This window comes from Canis lupus, chromosome 2 (assembly GCF_048164855.1).
Source record: "Canis lupus baileyi chromosome 2, mCanLup2.hap1, whole genome shotgun sequence".
NCBI lineage: Eukaryota > Metazoa > Chordata > Mammalia > Carnivora > Canidae > Canis > Canis lupus.
The window spans coordinates 27777795-27795751 of NC_132839.1; the positions used below are offsets into that span (position 1 = coordinate 27777795).

General features: G+C 39.8%; 1 protein-coding gene across 9 annotated transcripts in view; it reads right to left on the reverse strand.

The window, feature by feature from the left end:
• Window positions 1-17957, reverse strand: part of ZFYVE16 (zinc finger FYVE-type containing 16) — a 59845-nt gene that overhangs the window by 39547 nt on the left and 2341 nt on the right. For 7 of the 9 annotated variants that reach the window (XR_012015430.1, XR_012015423.1, XR_012015419.1 and 4 more), the window contains exon 1: window positions 14192-14427. The exons of 1 other annotated variant lie outside the window; for it this stretch is intronic. The gene's annotated coding sequence lies outside the window, so the exon portion shown is untranslated. Of the gene's footprint in view, window positions 1-11322; window positions 11373-14191; window positions 14430-17957 lie in introns of those variants that run through there. One more of the 9 variants, XM_072793707.1, reaches the window with a different exon arrangement.

The window sequence follows — 17957 nt, forward strand, 5'->3', positions numbered from 1 at the left end:
CGACTCATTGGAGGGCTACCAGGTCAAAACCCCTTACTTTGAAAGTTGATACATTAAGGAAAAAGAGCCAATAATTTATCCTCCCTTTTATTTACAAAATGTACTTTAGGATAATAAAGTAGCTGCCCAGGGAAAGTTCTTTAGATAAGAATTCCAGTTACTAAATACAGATGGATATTACAATTTTAAAAATTATCTTTAGAAATCCTTAATGCAATTAACAGACTAGGCAATAGTTATCAATGTATGCTAAAAGTGTTAGATGAAAGGTAGTAGGGTAACTTTATAATGGTGGGAACAGGCAAATGCTGACTTCCACTGATCAATTTCACCATCAATAAATGTGGAAGAACCAAACATTATGTGCCTCATGTGGAAGATACAACATCACATATAATATATTCCTGCCCCCCAAAACTAAACTTGAATTTAACCAAGCTTTTAGAACTAACTGCATATTTACAGGAAATTCAAGCACAAAGGGACAAGTTAGATAATATCAAAACAAAGCAATCAGCTAAACCCAGAAGGTGCAACACTCTATAGCAATATTCCTCACACTGTCTTTGGTAAATGACCTTTTTTTCACAAAAAATTTCCAATCTGTTCTGTACTGTTACTTCTGTAAAATACAATAAGACAATACAAATTTTGCAATAATACATACAAACAAAAAGATATACATCATGCAGCACATTTGAACAGTTGCCTGGGATAAGGAAGAGGAGTAGGAAATGAGGGGTAAAAGACAATGAACAAATGAAAGGGTTTTACAAGAAACATTTGATGGTTGTCATGAACTGACAATGGTTGAGGTCCAAAAAAAAAAGGATTTTTTAAAGAGGAGTTAAACAGATTAGACATAACTTAAGAGAGAACTAAATAAACTGGAAAACCTAGTTGAAGAAATGACCTAAAATGCAGCCCAGAGAGACAAGAAAAAGAAAATATAACAAGTTGAGAGGCATGGATGGCAGAAATCATCCATCATGAGAATGGAGTCCCATAAGGAAGATAGCATGAAACAAATCTGCTTGAAAAGATAATTCTAGAAAATTTTCTAGAATTGGTGAAAAACATAACTCAACAGATACAGGTAACTCATTATACTAAGCAATTTAAATAAGGAGAAATTCACAAGTGATCACTCTAATGAAACTTTTGTACTCCAAAGGCTGAACACCCTTAGGTATAAGTCGTATTAAAAAGAACAATAATTATGCTGGCAACAGGTAAACTTCAGAACAATTTTCAATAACAGTGAAATGTCATCCTAATTTAATAATAAGCACATTACTACTTTTACTTCCATTTTTAAATTTTGGTTATATCATACATATACAATAGTATGCAAAAACATAAGACACCAAAAGAAACAAAAGAAACTTAGAGAAAGAGACAATGCAGGAAAAAGAAGAAAATTCAAAGAAACTAATTAACATTCCCAGAAAAATAACAATGCAACTATGACACAGGAACAGGAAGCCATAAATAAGGAACATATGGAGAGGGAAAAAGTGATCATGGAAAGTGACAGCAAAAATCTTAAAATTCAAGTGAAGCTTGCTGGATGCAGTGAAAGTGCTAAGAGGGGCATTTATAATTTAAGTACATAGGTTAAAAAAAATATTTAAAAATCAATCATCTAAACTTGGGAAACTAGAAAAAGGAGAGCAAGAAGAGCAAAACAAATAGCAACAAAGATAACATAGAACAGAAACCAATGAGATTAAAAACAGGAAAATAGAGAAATAGGAAAAAAAAAATCACTGAAACCAAAAATGCTGTTCTCTGAAAAACAATAAAGTAAAATTTAAAAAACTAAGCTAGGGGTTCCCTGGGTGGCTCAGCAGTTTAGTGCCCAGGGCATGATCCTGGGGTCCTGGGATCAAGTCCCACCTCAGGCTCCCTGCATGGAGCCTGCTTCTCCCTCTGCCTCTTTCTCTCTCTCTCTCTCTGTCTCTCATGAATAAATTAATAAAATCTTAAAAAAAAAAAAAAAAAACCCACTAAGCTAGTCAAGAAAAGAGAGAAACACAAATTACCAATATCAGAAATGAAAAATGAAAATGAAAATATAACTACTGAAGCTATGGACACTTTAAAGGACAATAAAGGAATATTATTAACAACTCTATGCCCACAAACTTGATAATTTAGATGAAATGCACCAATTCCTTGGAAGATACAAACCACCAAAACTCACACAAGAAGAAACAGATAACCCAAACAGCCCTGTATCTATTAATGAAATAGTATCAATAATTAGTAACCTTCCACAAAACAAATCACCAGGTCCAGGTGGCTTTGCTGGTGAATTTTAGCAAACATTTAAGAAAGGAAGAAATGATACCAATTCGTCATAATCTCTTTCAGAAAAAGGAAGCAGAGGGGAACCCTTTCTATTCTTTTTATAAGACCAGCATTAGAGGATCCCTGGGTGGCTCAGTGGTTTAGCGCCTGCCTTTGGTCCAGGGTGCGATCCTGGAGTCCCAGGATCGAGTCCCGCGTTGGGCTCCCGGCATGGAGCCTGCTTCTCCCTCCTCCTGTGTCTCTGCCTCTCTCTCTCTCTCTCTCTCTCTCTCTCTCTCTCATTAATAAATAAATTTAAAAAAAAGGACCAGCATTACTCTAATACCAAAATCAAATAAAGACATTACAAGAAAGGCACACCACAAACCAATACTGCTCATGAATAAAGACATAAAAATCCTCAATAAAATATTATCAAGTAGAACCCAACGAGGTATTAAAAGAATTATACACAACAGCTAAGTGGGATTTATCCAACTATGCAAGATTGGTTCAACCTTTGAAAATTAATCAATATAATATACTATATCAAAAGGCTAAAGAATTATTACATAATCATATTGACTGATGCAAAAAAAAGGCTTTTGACAAAACTCAACACCTATCATGATAAAAACTCTCAGCAAATTATGAGCAGAGAGGAACTTCCTCAATTGGATGAAGAATATTTATAAAATATCTACAACTAACATTATACATTATGATGAGAAATTGGATGCCTTTTCCCTAAAGATGGGGATCAAGGAAAAGATAGCTTCTCTCACAAGTCTTATTTAACATAGTACTGAAAACTCCTCTAGTGCAACACAAAAAAGAAATAAAAGGTACACTATTTGGAAAGGAAGAAATAAAACTGTCTCTATTTGCAATGACATGATTTTCAATGTAGAACACCCCCCAGAACTAACCCCCCCCCCAAATAAAGTAGTGAATATAGGATGGACAAAGAATACAAGGTTAATAAACAAAAAATCAAATGCATTTCTATTTATGAGCAAGGAACAACTAGAATTTGGAACTTTAAAAAATGACATTTATGATAACACTCAAAAAATTAAATACTTAGGTATAAATTTAATAAAATATATAAAGGATCTATATGTGGAAAACTACAAAAATACTGATAAAAAATCAAGAAGATCTAAATAAATGGGAGATATATTCCATTTTTAGGGATAGGTAGACTCAACATTGTTAAGATGTCAATTCTTCTCAACCTGATCTCTGGATTCAACACAATCCCAATCAAGATCCCAGCAAGCTATTTTGTAGGAGGACTCCGGAAACTCAGAATTCTAAAGTGAATATGGAAAGGAAGAGGACCAGGAACAGCCAACATAATGCTGAAAAAGAACAAATTTGGACAACTCTGATTTTAAGGCTTTAAAAGGCTACAATAATCAAGGCAATATAGTACTGGCAAAAGAATGAACATACAGATCAATGGAAAAGACTAGAGAGCTGGGAAACAGACCCACACAAATACAGTCAACATATCTTTGACAAAGGGGCAAAGAAAATTAGGAGGAGAAAGGCTAGTCTTTTCAACAAGTGGTGCTGAGAAAACTGGACATCCCTATACAAAACTATGAACATAGATACAGACCTTATACCTAAATGTATTTAAAATGGGTAACAGACCTAAGTGTAAAATGCAGTATTTTAACACTTCTTGAGGAAAACATAAGAGAAAATCTACATAACCTTGGGTTTTGGTGGGACACCTGGGTGGCTCAGCGGTTGAGCAGACGTCTGTCTTTGGCTCAGGGTGGGATCCTGGAGTTCCAGGATGGAGTCCCGCCTTGGGCTCCCTGCCCGATGAATAAATAAAGAGAATCTTAAAAAACAAAAAACAAAAAAACCCCTTGGTTTTGGTGCTGAGTTTTTATTTATTTATTTAAGATTTTATTTATTAGAGACAGAGAGAGAGAGAGAGAGAGAGAGACACGCAGGCAGAGGGAGATGCAGGCTCCATGCAGGGTCTCCAGGATCACGTCCTGGGCTGAAGGCGGCGCTAAACCGCTAAGCCACCAGGGCTGCCCTTATTAACTTACTTTTAAAAGATTTTCTTTATTTATTCATTCATGAGAGACACAGAGAGAGAGAGGCAGAGACACAGGCAGAGGGAGAAGCAGGTTCCATGCAGGGAGCCTGATGTGGGACTCCATCCCCGATCTCCAGGATCCTGCCCTGAGCCAAAGGCAGATGCTCAACCGCTGAGCCACCCAGGAGTCTCTGTGAGTTTTTAAATATAACACTGGTATGATCCATGAAAAAAAACCAACTGATTAAGTTGGGCCTTATTAAAATCAAAAACATCTGCTCTGAAAAAGACACTGTTAAGAGAATGAAAGGTTAAGCCATAATCTAGGAGATATTATTTACAAAACACACTTATCTGATAAAGGACTTGTATCCAAAGTCTACAAAAAACTCCTAATGTTAAATAGAAAACAAACAATCCAATTATATGGGCAAAAGTTCCCAACAGACACCTCACCAAGGAAGATAGACAGTTAGTGAATAACCATATGATAAAATGCTCAACATCACTTGTCTTTAGGGACTACAGATTAAAACAATGAGATACCATTTCACGTCAATTAAAATGGCTAAAATCCAAATAACTGACAATACCAAACACTGCAAGGATGATGATCAGCAGGAACTCATGTTTATTCTTGATGGGAATGCAAAATGTTCTTTTGTCCACACAAGAACTTAGATGTGAATGTTTGTAACAGCTTTATTTATATTGCAAAAACTTGGAAGTATTCAAAATGACCTTCAGTAAGTGAATGGATAAACTGTGATACACTCATGCAATGGGACAGTATTCAATGATATAAAGAAATAAGCCAACAAGCCACCAAAAATGACATGGGTGAGTCTTAAATACGTATTGCTAGGTGAAAGAAGCCCGTCTTTAAAATTCTACACACTGTACATGGGACACCTGGGTGGTTCAGTTGGTTAAGCATCTAACTCTTAATTTTGGCACAGGTCATGGATCTCAGGTCATGAAACCGAGCCCTGCCTTCAGTGCCGTGCTGGGCATAAGATTTTCTCTCTCTCTCCCCCTCTAACCCTACTCTGCTTCTCACTTGCTCTCTCTCTCTTTAAAAAAAAATCTATATACTGTATCATTCTAATTATATGACACTCTGGAAAAGGCAAAACTACAAAGAGAGTAAATAAACACACAAGTGATTGCTTTGTGGTATAGGGTAGGGGATCGTTGAACAGGAAAAGCACAGTGGATTTTTTTAGGGTGGTGAAACCATTTTGTATAATACGATAGTGGTGAATACAAGACAGTAAACATTTGTCAGATTAGAGCACAAAGAATAAACCTCAAGTATGCAAATTAAAAAAATTATTTAGAAGGTTGGGTGATCTCAAAATGGAATGCAGAATGTGATAAAAGAGACTAAATTTATTATAAATGTATAAAACAATCTTACTGAAAGGGGTGGAGGAATAAAGTGCTACCTTTGGAAATGAGTGAATCTGTAAGGCTGAATTGAAAAAAGGAACAGGGGCATTGTGCTCTAGTTGATAAAGTTGTTTCCAATGGGGGTATGGGTTAACAATTCTGAAATCATTATATATGTATACTGGATTGAACTGCAATTAAAAAGTAAATGGAATGGCTGCTTATGGGAGCCAGGTTTCTCCTTGTTGGCAGGGAAGGTTAGATAAGCAAAAGGGCAAGAAGCTAAAATGATCCACGTGGGAACGGATTTGAATTGGAGACACCGGTATAAACTTATGGCTAGCTTAACATGGATACAAATGGTTATACATCTGTGCTAATTTTTTACCAGAAATATTTATAGATATTAGTATAAACACCTATATCTCTTGCTCTGTTAGCTGACAGGGCCTAGAAGCAAGACATCCTGTACTTAGCATAACAAGCATACTTAGCACCCAGAGCATGGTTTCTCAAACAAAAGGAACCAAGGCTCCTTGGAGAAATGGCTAATTCTAAGACTGGGGCAGAAACTATACAAGATGAGCATGGAGCATCTTGTAATCCCAGAAAGCACATATACATATGCACACATGGGTCTATACACACACACAATAAAGGAGGTATATCAAAGGAGTCAACTGAAAGAGCTCCCAAAGGCCAAAGCGGGAACAACTAAACAATAAAATATATAAACCAAAACTGGTTTATAAGGCAAAGCATTAAAAAAATGAGTTCATACTAAGATAAATAAACAAATAGGGAATAGGACAAATCTTCCAAATAGAAAAATTCTGAATAATTTACATAGACACTTTGTTCTCAGGGAAGTGGAACATAACTGCTCCTTAAGTGTGCTGCACATACTTTCTTCAAGAGTACAGTATAGAAAGGGAGAAAAAATAATTTCACAGTGAAGAAACCTGACAAACTCTACCTCTAATTATGAGAAAAACATCAGAAAAACCACAACTGACATTCTACTAAATAGCAGAGTAGTGATTCTCAAAATGTTTGAGACCATCAAAAACAGAACGTCTGAGAAATTGTCACAATCCAGAGGAACTGAAGGCAACGGGACTAATCAGGGTAATGTGGTATCTTCCATGGACTCCTAGATTAGAACATATTAGAGAAAAATCAAAGAAGTGTGAATAAAGTATGGACTTTGATTAATACTAATGTATCAACACTGGTTCATTAATCATGGTAAGTGTACCATATTAATGTAACATGTAATAATAGGGAAACTGGGTATAGGGTAAATTGGAACTCTGGACTATCTTTCCAATAATCCTAAAAATCTAAAATTGTTCTAAAGTAAAAGATTAAAAAAAAAAATAAAATGAAGGCACTGGAAAATAAACTTGAGAAAATATCCCAGAAAGCAGAATAAAAAGAAAGGGAAAGCAAATAAGCAGAAAGATTAGAAATGTAATCTAATGAGGTCTGATATTCAAATAACAAGAAGTCCAGGAAAAAAGTATAGGAAGGAAAAAAGGAAGAATTTGTCAAATAAAATACCTCAGAACTGAAGGATATGATCTCCAGGTGGAAAGGGCCCAGTTAGGGCCCAACACAATGGATGAAAAATCCTTATCAAGCCACATCACCTTAAAATTTCAGAATACCAGAGAGAGCAACCCATTTCAAGCTGTAACTGCATCTCCCACCTCTCCCTTACACTCCTGACCTCCCCATCCCATCCTGCTCTCCTTTTTCTCTAAAGTACTCATTTACTTTACAACCTTCTAACTTTTTTTTTTTTTAACTTATTTATGATAGTCACAGAGAGAGAGAGAGGCAGAGACATAGGCAGAGGGAGAAGCAGGCTCCATGCACCAGGAGCCTGATGTGGGATTCGATCCCAGGTCTCCAGGATCGCGCCCTGGGCCAAAGGCAGGCGCCAAACCGCTGCGCCACCCAGAGATCCCCCTTCTAACTTTTTGTATAACAAGTTTATTACATTGTTTACCATCTGGAACACCTGCTCCATCCAAGAAATTAAGCTTCATGAGGGTAGATACCTTGTATTTTTACTCACGAATATATTCAAAGTACCTTGAACAATGTTTGCTACATAAAATATGCTTATTACAGACTTAGTGAATAAATACAAGCTTTGAGAGAACAAAAGCAGGTCACATACAAAGGACTGGTTATCATATCAGGCATTAGACTTCTCAGTAACAACACTAGAAGTTAGAAAACAATGGAATCATGCCTCCAAAATTCTAAAAGTAAATTATTTACAACCTGGAATTCTATATTCAGCTATCAGTCAAGTGTGAGGGCAGAAACTTACTTGATTTTTTTTTACAAGATTTTATTTGACAGAGAAAGAGAGAGAGGGAGAGAGAGCATAAGCAAGGGGAGTAGCAAGTAGGAGAGGGAGAAGCAGGCTTGCCAGTTAGCAGAGGGTCCGACAGGGGGCTCGATCCCAGGATCATGACCTGAGCCAAAGGCAAATGCTCAACCAATTGAGCCACCTAGGTGCCCCTGAGGGCAGAATTTTTAAAAACATATTTAGACAGGCAAGACCCAAAAACTTTGCCTCCTCTTCAGTCTCTCTTCTCAGGGGCCAACTGGAATATGTACTCTACCAACATGAGGGAGACAAGAAGAAAGAGGAAGGGCTGAAGTCCAGAAACTGGCTATTCAACACAGGGAGAGACAACTGTAATTCAAAGATGATCAAAAAAGAAAACACACCTCAAAGATGGCTGTGCAACAACAGGCCTAGAAAGCAACGCATGAAGATAGACGCAGGGTGACAATTACAGGAATGATGTTGCAAAACAAACGACAGACATTTTGAATCTACCAAAAGGAGATTTACACATCTTGTCTGAGGGGTTTTCAATAAATTAAATAAAAGATATATAAGACAGGGCACCTGGTTGACTCAGTCAGTGGAGTGTGCAGCTCTTGATCTCAGGGTTATAGGTTTGAGCCTCATGCTTGGGATAAGAGATTAAATAAAATCTTAAAAAATATATATGCATATAAAAGATACATTTAAAAAAGATATAAAACATACATTCATAAAGATATATAAAACGTAGATATATGAGAACTGAGGTAATTACAAACTCTAGGAAAAGCAAAAATTATATAAAAAAAGAAATAGCACAATATACCTGGCTCACCTGTACACATTATGTACATAGTTAAATGATATAAACACTAAATAATGATTTAACTAAAAATTAACATAAAACTAATCTGCAAATAAGAGATGAGGAAAAGTGCAGTGTTTACAGGTTGGGTAACCTCAACTCTCATTTTCTGTAATAGGAAATTGGTATATAATATCTATAACTATGGTAGGATGGGGAGACAGCTATATAAGTAAGCAGGTTATTTAAAAATCTAGAGGTAGAAAGAGTTGATCAACAAAAATAAAGAGCTGGATCATCATTCATTCTGCAGGAGCCTTTGCCAGAAAGGGTTCTTCTATAAGAGAATGAAGCCTGAATCCCTTAAGGTATCCATCCACTTTATGTAATGAATTACCTTCTTTCCTACCTTCTTAAGTGTTACTAGTTTTAAACTATTGAGGGAGGGATCCCTGGGTGGCGCAGCGGTTTGGCGCCTGCCTTTGGCCCGGGGCGCGATCCTGGAGACCCGGGATCGAGTCCCGCATCGGGCTCCCTGCATGGAGCCTGCTTCTCCCTCTGCCTGTGTCTCTGCCTCTCTCTCTCTCTGTGACTATCATGAATAAATAAATAAATAAATCTTAAAAAAAAAAAAATAAATAAATAAATAAATAAATAAACTATTGAGGGAACAGTAGCTCAACTTATTTTCTGTGTTTTGTGATCCTAATGAGGAACACTGATTGAGAAAGGCTGCTTTTCTAGAGTGGGATTCAGGAAAGTGAGGGAAAAGATTATTGCTTTTCATTTTAAGTCTTGTAGTCTTATTTGACTTTTTAAATTATGTACAAGTACCCCTTTGACAGCCATTAACATTACATTAAAAAACATACTAGCAAAAAAGCAGTAAAGGAACTCTGAATATAGAACATATTAAAAACATAAAGCACAGGAATTAGCAGCTTTAGAAATAGTCTCATAGGGCAGCCCGGGTGGCTCAGCGGTTTAGCGTTGCCTTCAGCCCAGGGCCTGATCCTGGAGTCCTGGAATCGAGTCCACGTATTTACGTAAATGTAAATAAACCTCTTCAGATTAGGGAGTATGTCATATTATTTTTGTGTCTTCATGATGTACATCTAGATTATTGGCACAATAAGTACAGCTTAGTTGAATGAAATGGGAAGTATGTGCAGCTTCAAATTTCATGTACAGTATTTGTACTATATCTTATGTAAATTGTTGGATTCTATTTTTATTTAATTATCTTACCTTTTCTATACCTTTTTATTTTTATTTTTATTTTTATTTATTCATGATAGGCACACAGTGAGAGAGAGAGAGGCAGAGACACAGGCAGAGGGAGAAGCAGGCTCCATGCACCGGGAGCCTGACGTGGGATTTGATCCCGGATCTCCAGGATCGCGCCCTGGGCCAAAGGCAGGCACCAAACCGCTGCGCCACCCAGGGATCCCTATACCTTTTTAAATACCTCAAATGACTTAGTGCTTAGTAGTACTTTGCTACATGGGTAGAGATAAGTCTGTAAATAGATATTCAAAGAATTCCATAATTTTTTAGAAAAATTGTTTTTTTTCTAAGACTTTTAAAAAAATTTAAATTTAAATTTATTTATTTATTTATTCATGAGAGACACACAGAGAGAGAGAGAGGCAGAGACACAGGCAGAGGGAGAAGCAGGTACATGCAGGGAGCCCAACATGGGACTCAATCCTGGGTCTCCAGTATCACACCCTGGGCTGAAGGCAGGCGCTCAACCACTGAGGCACCCAGGCGTCCCTATGATAACCTATTTTAGGTAATGTTTTTACTCACCTGACCGCTTACGTACTCTCAGATTTACTATCAAAGATCTACAATATTTACTTTATAGAAGATGGCTTTAGGGCAGCCCCCGTGGCGCAGCGGTTTAGTGCTGCCTGCAGCCTGGGGCATGATCCTGGAGACCTGGGATCGAGTCCCACGTCAGGGTCCCTGCATGGAGCCTGCTTCTCCCTCTGCCTGTGTCTCTGCCTCTCTCTCTCTCTCTCTGTCTCTATGAATAAATAAAATCTTTTTTAAAAAAAAGATGGCTTTAAAAAAATCTCATGATTTAACAAAAATTGGCAGCAACATATAAGATCAATTAGAAAACCAACAAAACCAATAGTAAAAGGACACCTAAAATGGTTTAGATGAGAGATGATGAGGGCCTGAACGGACACAGTGCAGAGCAGATGGAAGGGAGATCAACAGAAAAGTGCTAAAGAATGGGATATTCTGGAGAGGGAAAGCAAGGGAGAAAGCTAGGATTACTGTCAGGTTTCTATCATGGGCGACTGGGTAGACAGTGGTACCACTTGACCATGACGGGCAATACAAACAAGAGCAGGACTGAGGGAAAACAGGAGTTCACATTTGGACTGTTGTTTGAAGTACCTTGAGAACATCCTGGAGGAGATGTCCAATAGGCAATTCAATATAAGGATCTGGAATGCAGGAGAGAAGTCTGAGAGAGAGAAAAGATTTGGGAATTGGCAGCACATAGCTGTTAATGGATGAGATCACCTACAAAGAAAATATAGAAGAGGACAGGAGCCTGACATCAGAAAACTAAAGACCACAATTAATATTCCTAAAGCCCTTCAGGATAAAACTTTGCCCAGAGTTATATGTACTTCTATAGGAAAACAGCCAATATATAATGTTAAATGACAAAAAATCAAATTGCAAAACATCATGCACAGTATAAAACCAGTTTTACATATAAGTTGTTTTGAAAAAAAAAAAAAAAGTATTAGTAAAGGCACAGGAGAAAACCATGGAGGGCAAACATCAAACTGAAGGGTATCTGATTTTGCAAGTCTTTTATACTGACATTATGTATCTCCATAGTATTTTAGTTAATTTAAAAAAATATATACTACTTTCATAACCTGGAGAAAAGATAATTTTATCTTACATATATATATATATATATGGCACGTATCCTTACAATACAAAAAAGATAAAAGTCTGTTAGAAAAACACATTGACACTGGACAATAAATGGGCAAATAATACAACTAATAAGATTATGAAAAAATATTCAAAGCACAACTCTGTACTATCAACATAACGTGAATTAGAACACATACGATTTGTTACCTACTAAATCAGAACACAATTTTTTTTTAGCAATCTCTACACCCAACATGAGGCTCAAACTCAGGAACAAGAGTTACCTAATTTACCAACTGAGCCAGTCAGCCACCCCCATAATTTTTTCAAATAATAAAAGTGCTCAATGTTCGTAAGGGTATACAAGAAGAGCACCTCAGACACTGCTGCTAGGAAGTAAACTGGTACACCCTCTCGGACAAACAGTCCCCAGAGATTGCATGTGATGTAACAATTCTCTTTCTTAAAAATTCAAGAAAATAATTCAAAGCAACTGTAAACATGCAAAGATATTTCACCAAATCATTAACTGAAACCATCTAAACACCAACATTAGGGCACAAAAAAAATTACATAGGCATCGAAAGTAATTCTATTTCTAGAGAAACATTAGCACGGGGTGGGGGAAACACATCATAAAGAACTTTCAACTTTGCAATGTTCCTAATAGTGCAAAATTTCAAAAAACTTAAAAGTGCATCAATGCAAGAATACTTAAATCAGCTTTCTCAAACTGGTCTGAGGACCCCTGGAAGACCCAAAACCTTTTTAGGGCTCCTTCCTTTTCCAAACACCTATCTATGCAAGGCTGGATATTCTTTTTTTTTTTTTTTTTTAAATGGGGACATGACCCTTTTTTTTTTTTTAATTTTTATTTATTTATGATAGTCACAGAGAGAGAAAGAGAGGCAGAGACACAGGCAGAGGGAGAAGCAGGCTCCATGCACCAGGAGCCCGATGTGGGATTCGATCCCGGGTCTCCAGGATCACGCCCTGAGCCAAAGGCAGGCGCCAAACCGCTGCGCCACCCAGGGATCCCAAGGCTGGATATTCTTAACGTGCCTTAGCATACACAATAGCACACAAGAGTGAAGGGAGAAGCAAATATGAGAATCCAGCTGTCTTCTATAAAGCCAGACATCAGTGATCTGCAAAAATAAAGACAATGCCGCCCTCCTCACTAAATTTTTTAAAGAAAAAATATTTTTCAAAGTATTATTTAATTCAACATGCGACGGGTTTTTAATGCATAATTCAAAAATTTTTTCTGAGTTTTATTTTCTAAAATACTAAATATACTGCATAAATATACCGGAGAAAAACTCTTAGTCCTCGATAATTTTTAAGTTTGTAAAGGGATCCTGAGACCCCACGGGGTTAAAAAACTATGATACCATCATATTATGTAACATGATGATTGGGATGATAATTAAATGGGAGCAGAGCTTTCTTTGCTCCTGCATTACTTGGACAATGAAACGTCATAAAGTCATGCTTAAGATTTTTAAAAACACTTAAATTCAAGCAAAAAAAGCAGGCAATCCAAACTCTATATAAAATCTCATCATCGGAATTAAGAAAAATGCCACGAGAAAAAAAAGACCTGGAAGGTAAAAAGTCAAAATATTAACTGTGGCTGATTATCTTTAAATGGTGGAATTATGGCTTATTATTTTACCTTGATCTTTATAGCACATCTAAGATTTTGTTTTTGACACTAAGCATGCAGGTTTCATACCCACGGGAGAAAAAATCCATAGTTTTCCTAGACCGAAGCATTACACTTCTGCCAGTGCGGAAGACAGGAAGCTCAACATAGTCATTTAAGGAACCTAATTCGACCAAACAAACTGCCCATTTCGTTAAACGAAAAAGATGAAGTTATCAAACGCACGGACTGGTTTCCAGACGGGTCACACGGAGCGAGATCACTCCGTCTGCAATAATCTGCAATCACGGTAGTACGGGTAAGTCAACATCTGAAAGTTAGGTCATCTTTTAGAATTTGCCAGAGGTGCCAAAGGGAACAGGCCGAGGTCGAGGCGCAGCACCGCATCCCTGCGGAGCCCGGAGGCCGAGAGCAGGGCTCCGCGCCGGCCCGCTCCCCCCGCGCAGGCCGCCCGTCCGCAGCCCCCAGCCCCGCAGCCCCGCAGCCCCGCAGCCCCGCAGCCCCGCAGCCCCGCAGCCCCGCCGGTCGGGCCCTCCGGGCTCTCCGGGGCCGACGCGAGCCTGGACGGCCGAGATTTCCCGGCCAGGTCGCTGGGCCCCGGGAGGGGAAGGGCGCGGGTCGGGGGCCCAGCGGCCACCCCGCCCCCTCCGCGCAGCACAGGTGAGCCGACGCCAGGCGGCCTGCTGCCGGGGCTCTTACCTGCCCACACCCCGAGGAGCTCCGTGGGGCTCGACGGCCGCCGCGCAGCGCAGCGCAGCGAAGGGCGACCCCCGCCGGGAGTCCCGGGGCGGCTCCGTCGGCTCCGGGTTTGTTTTTCCCCCGACCTGTTGGGGAGGAGGGGAGGGGGCGGGGGGCTGGCAGCGCAGGCGCAGAACAGGCTCCCGAGGCTCGCGCACGCCTGCCCTGCGCCCGCGGCCTCCGCCGAGCCCCGACGCGCCTGCGCGCTGCTCCGAGCCCCGGCGGGGGGCGGGGCTCTCACCGGAAGTGCCGACGAGGTAGAGACCCGCTTTGCGCCGGGATGGGTTTCGCGTTAGACCCCCGGGAGCGCGAACCGCGAGGCCCGCGAGGCCGGCGAGGCCGGCGAGGCCAGCTGCGTCCGTGTCCGCCTTCCGTTGCCCTCCGTCGACCTCGCGTCGGCTTCCCCCGCCCCCAGCCTGCAGCTCCGCAGCCGGCGCGGCCCCGGCGCCCCCGCCCCCCTGCCTTGTCGCTTCGCACAGCGGCCGCCGCCGCCCTCCCCGCCCGCGGCAGCCCAGGGCCCGCGCCCGGCCCTTCGCCCTCGAGGCCGGGGCTGTGCTTCTGCTTCGCCCGGGGGGCCCGAGGCTCAGCCGCCTCCCCGCCCCTAGAAGGACCGCTAAGCAGCGGGGGAGCCGAGCCCCTCTTGGGATGCAGGCTTGCGCTCGTGGGGCTGCACTATTTTTACCGCGTGTTTCCTATGAATCGAGGGAAGAAGAGAGAATATGTGGAGAGACAAATCCATCTGTTGCTAAAGCGTTTTGCCAGCTCATCGTCCACCCTGGGCTTTAGGAAGTGTACGGGTCGGGGGCCCCGGGCGGCCCCGCGGGTTGACCTCCGGGCGCGCGCGCTCTCCCTCCGAAAGCAAGCTTCAAAAAAAAAAAAAAAAAAAAACTTGTGGAGTTCTAATATCTCAGGACTATTCCAGATGTGATTTATGGTGAAGGGCTTGAGAATCGATTCGGATTCTAAATCTGCAGTTCGCAACTACAGTTTGTGATCTTTTAAGGATACGGAATCCTGATTTTCTCTCTCTAGCCTCGCTTTTACTTAACTCTGAAAGAAGACGGTGTGGTTTTAGCCCAACCGTGAAACTTCTGACAGCTGAAAATAACTTACGGAGCACCTACCATGCGGCAGACACCGCATTAAATGCTTTGCTTGCATTATCTCTTTTTTCCCAGCAGAATTCTGTACTTCTTGGTGAAGAGGGGAGTCCTTGAATGGTAGGGAAGACACAGAGGGGACCCCCCAAATCCACACGGGGTGCTGGGGACCCCAAAATCCAGTGGAAGGCACATCAGGCACAAATTCCAGAGAGGTTCTGAGTGGAATCCCTGCCACAAAGCCCAGCTTGGAGATAGAGGAGCTCCCAGATTTAGAAGTTATCCCCAAAGCTAAGAGGAAACCAAATTATGGAGGAAGCAGGGGTCTCGGTCTTTGGGGGCCCCCTGCTTCCAGAGGAACTGGAAAAGCACATGGGGACACCTCCATCTCCCAGGATGGGTATGGGGGATCCTGAGGCAGTATCAGGGCAGAGACAGAACACTGATTGGTGGGCAGGGCTCCTTGGCATAGCAGGCTGAGACTGGTTCCCTGGTGACTGGGGGCAGGGCCTAAGGCACACGGCGGGCTGCGCTGAGTAGGCAGGCAGGCAACTCATCAGCCTGGGTGCGGTGCAAGGAGGGTTCCGAGGCACTCCGCTCAATCTTGGGGATCTTAAATTGCACAGTACAAAGTGCATTTTTTCTCTACTATGTGTGAGGTGTTTATTTGCAGATAAATGAGGTCACTGCCTTTATGGAACCACTGTCTAATAGCAGAGACTCATGTATGCAAATGTATATTTGGGGTAGAAATATTTACATAGAAGTATTCATATAATATAATGCATATTTATATATATATATATAGTGTTAGGACAAAGAATAGAAATAGAAAACACTGACACCTTAGAGATAAATAGGAAAAGTATATACGTGAATGGTCAACTCACAAAATAGGAAATTTCAGTGCCTACTACGTGTTTTACGAATGCTCAAACTCATTAACAATGAAATGACAAAAGATACTATTTCTAGTGTATCTAATTAGCCAGTTTGTTTAAAACATGCATGAACTCCATTGGTGAGGGTAGAGTGAAATGAACCCTTATCCTGTTGGGATATAAATTAGGAAAAGATTTTGGAAAGTAATTTACCAAATCAGATGAAGGAACGGTCACATGACCTAAATTAATAATTTCCCTTCTGGAAATTATAAGGACATATTCCAGAATGCAAAGATGAAATAACAATAAAGTGAACAAACTCCCCAAAACTGGAATGCCTTTCACATACAAATGCATTTGTACTTAGTGTAACATTTATTTGTTTATGAGTATTTCCTCCTTACTAGGAGCTGTAAGGATTACAAAAATGGATAATTTATGAAATTTGTCCTAAAAAGTTCACAATTCAGTGTGTCATTCTTTTATTTAGTAATATAAATAGTTGAGAGGTTGCTACAATATAATAAAATTACAAAATGTTTTGGGAGCTTCTGTGTCAATTAAATTTCCTATGATTTCCTTTGCTGATTGAAATGAAGAAGAAATCTGCACATGAAATGCACATGTCAAAGAAAAATATTAATGAAAAAGAGTCCTTGCAAAGGTTGAGTAATAATTACCGGAAAACTCCATGTATCATATTTGACCTCTAAAGATCTCAATTTATGACTAAATGGTATAGACTTCAGGAATTCATCCCAATTGTAACATATTTGACCAATTTATTCTTTCGACTTAAATCATTGCTTGGACCATAAGCATGTTTTATTATTTCTTTTTATTATTATTATTTTGAAAAGTAACCAGAATCTTGATTATTTTAAGAGGCTTCAATTCCACAGTAATATGAATTTACAAAGCTGTTCCCCCCCCCTTTTTTCTTAGCTATTCCCTTTTCATTAGTAACCTGGATGGAGAAAATACCAGAAGCAAATGAAAATAACAATTACAATTATTCATTTGTTTCATGGCTGGTCTTATACTATAAACAATGTTAGGACTAGGGGCATTGCTCCCAAACATAGAAAGCGACATGGAACTATTAACCATTACTATTTCATGCTATCTAACCATGTTAGAACACTCATGTTACAAGGAAAAGAGCTATTTTTTTTTAATTATCTGCTTAGGGCCACTTAGATCACCTATTTGGAGCAATTTCACTAACGAAGAAATGGTTACACTTTCTGTGACCATGAGAACTAGTGTTTTATTTTTTTTAAGATTTTATTTATTTATTCATGAGAATACACAGAGAGGAGAGAGAGAGAGGCAGAGACACAGGCAGAGGGAGAAACAGTCTCCATGCAGGGAGCCTGATGTGGGACTCAACCCTGGGTCCCCAGGATCACGCCCTGGGCTGAAGGCAGCGCTAAACTGCTGAGCCACCCAGGCTGCCCAGAACTAGTGTTTTAAAATGCTTGGAAAGAGTTTGGAAGGAAATCCACTAAAATACTAACATACTGTGATGATCTTTGGAAGGTGAAATTATGAGTGATTTCTCCTCTTTCTAGTTTTTTTATATTTTCCATGTGTTTTACAATGAGAACATATGACTTTAATAACCCAAGGGGAAAATGGAACACTTAGTTTTAAAAAGTATTTCTAAATTTACAATTGAGTCAACCAATTAGTTTACATTCCTTATGTAAAATATATTGCATTACTATGGATCATAAAGAG